This window comes from Bison bison, unplaced genomic scaffold (genome assembly GCF_000754665.1).
Source record: "Bison bison bison isolate TAMUID 2011002044 unplaced genomic scaffold, Bison_UMD1.0 scf7180017864213, whole genome shotgun sequence".
Taxonomy (NCBI): domain Eukaryota; kingdom Metazoa; phylum Chordata; class Mammalia; order Artiodactyla; family Bovidae; genus Bison; species Bison bison.
Genome location: NW_011494785.1, coordinates 5,597,656 through 5,600,606, shown reverse-complemented (window position 1 = coordinate 5,600,606; position 2,951 = coordinate 5,597,656).

Below are 2,951 nucleotides of genomic sequence, written 5' to 3'. Positions count from 1 at the left end.
TAAGGGGGTCTTAGGAATGTCCTCCCAGGGCCCAGGTCTCTGCCAGGTGGATGGCGCCAGGCAGCCCACCTGCTGAGCTGTCACCACCTTCAGCTTAGGCCGTCTCCTGGGCCCCAGCCAGGAAGCTGTGACTTGGAGCTGGGGGTGGCCACAGAGATGTGAACCCAAACAAGTCCTGGGGAAAGACAGGGAGACAGGAGCAGGCAGAGAATGGAAAGGCAGCTACAAGGGGAGGCAGGGGAGGCCATGTGGACCATCGCCTATTTGTTTATAAGATACAGCTGAGGCCTGGGCCCTGGGCCGTGGGTGAGCATACGCCCCATGATTTATTTAACCCGAGGCCGTCCTGTGTCTGCTGGCTGCTCTTCCATCTCCCCCTGCCAGCACCTGGGGAGGCTGTGTACTCACCTGAGTCCCCGCTGCCCAGGGTCAGCTGTGTGTCGGTCACCCTGGCCCAGCTTTGCCCAGCCCTTTAGGATCTGTTCTTGAGCATACAACCACTTTACGGTGTTTAAAAACATTCTGCAGGGATCCTTGCAGGCACGCTCGGCTCACCAGGTGGCCTTTTGTGCAATCAAGGACGGTGTTTTCAGGACTTCCCTAGTGGTCCAGTGGTTAAGACTCAGCCTTCTAATGCAGGGGTTGTGGGTTCGATCCCTGGTCAGGGAACTGAGATCTCACATGCTGCAAGGTGTGGCCAAAAATTAAAAATAAATAAATCTTAAAAAAAAAAAAAAAAAAGCAGTGTTTTCTCGGCTGGCCTGTGACTGCAGAGCTACACACCGAGCCTGCATGGCCTGCCGTGACCTTAGTGACATCGGCAGAGTGTCCTCTGCTATAGAACACAGAACAGTCTCAGGTCCAAGGACATCTGTGTTCTCCCCCCAAAAAGTCATATGCTTGAAAGGAGTCAGAATAACATGAATGTGTTTTCAGAAAAATCCCGCTCTCACGCCCTGTCCTTCCCACCTGATCCTGAGCATCCAGCCCATGGAGCCAGGCCACCAGCTTCCTGGGTGTGCTCCCAGAGGGGCTTTCCGCAGATGGCCGTGAAGATGTTCTACTCTTTCTTCTTCCTTTCTGAGCCTGGGGTGGCCCAGTATGCCTCTCTGCACCCTTCTTTTTTCTCTTGATGTGAATGAAGTTTGCAGAGAAGGAAGGATTTCTGGTCTGGATAAGGCACAGCACCCCCTGAACAGTCTATCAGGCACCCAGCCTGTCTCTGCTGGGGGCCTGCTGGTCTTTTCCAACATTCGGCTGTGTGCTCAATGGCCATCAGTGACCAGCTTCCCATGGTGTCATTTCCTGCCTGTGACCACTGATTCCTCTCCAGTTCTAACGTCTCTAAGGCCAGTGACCAGCTGGCTGGGTGACAGTCTATTCCAGGTATGGAGGCTCGAGCTGGAATTTTTGAAGCTGACTCACAGCTGGACTGAGAGATGGTCCCAACGCCTCTGAAAGTGCTCTCGGATTTTCTGTAGGAGCCCGCCCTTCTGCCCAGCCCCAGGCCCTCCAAGCCATGTACCCCAGGGTGGTGTGAGCTGCAGCCAAATCCCCAGCCCCAGAAGGAGGCCCCAGCTCAGCCGCGGTCCTGACCCCCTCCCAACCAGGTGGTGCCCTGATCTTGTTGCAGGGAGGAAGCCAGTTCTGACTCCATGTTGGAAACTGTTTTCCTTGACTTGCTTTTACTATTATAACCATCCTCAATGGCTTGCCTGGAGGACCCTGCCCCTCTGCTTGACTGTAAACCAAACTGCTTTTGTTCAGCTCCTGGAGAGATATTTTGTCCCTGCCCACCTGTGAATAGAAGAGATTAACACACCCCTTCTGAAGGCTGGACATACTCCTGGAGATGCTTTGCAAGACTGAAAACGCTTTCCCTTTCCTTCCCACTGCATCTCCCTCTTTATTCTGCTTTTTGACATTAGTTCCTCCTTGCTTCTTTCTCTCTGATCTATAAAAAGAACCTGGCATCCAGACCCCAATAAGATGGTTATTTTGAGGCTCTAGCCTGCTGTCTTCTTGGTCTGCCGGCTCCCTGATTAAAGTCTCTTCCTTACCTCAACACCTCGTCTCTCGGATTCCTGGCCTGTCATGCGGTAAGCAGAGTGAGCGTGCACTCTGCACTCGATGACACTCTGACTCACGGGGTCACCGCCTCTGACCACTTCTGCCTCGTCCCCCTCCTCTCCTGATTCTTCTGAGTTCTCAGCTGCCTGGAGAAGGTTCACAGGCAGATTCCCCTTCACCTAAAATGGTCAGCTCAGCCTATAGCAGGGCGCACACATCAGCCTGTAGCCTGAGGCCCTTCTCAACCTCGGCCCCCTTGGCCTCCTTACACAGAAATGACGCAAGTGCCCTGCAGGCTCCTGAAGGGGTGAGAGGGCTGTCCCTTCCTACAGATCATCTGGTGACACAACTCTACTGTCACCCCTGGGGACTCTGGGGGTGAGGGGGGCACCGCCAGGGAGGCCGAGGGCTGCTCTTCAAGCTGGTGTGGGGCTGTGTAGCCACAGAGGCTGGGCTGAAACGGGGTTGTTGGCCCCGGATGCCCAGCCATGTCCAGCCTGGAGCCAGACACCCTCTGTTTCCCTCCTTCCCTCCCTTCCTCACTCTTCCCCAAGGTCTCTGCAGGTACAACCCCCACCCTGTGAGGATGCTCCTCCTCCCTCTGTCACTTCTACCCCCCTACCCGGTCTCATTTAAAACGTCACTCCCTGTGGACACTGCCCGGCTCCCCTGCCCTGGGTGGTTCTGCCTCCTACACTGGTCTCATTCCTCCAGACCCTAGATACGATTTTTTCCACACGTGTAAGTCATGAATCATTGACCTGTGCTCTCCTCTCTGTACAGGCTGCAGAGGGAAGGACTGCCTCTCTGGCACAGGGCCAGGCATGGAACAGGTCTCAGAACAATTCGGTGAATGAACAGAAGAGCAGGAGAGACTCAGA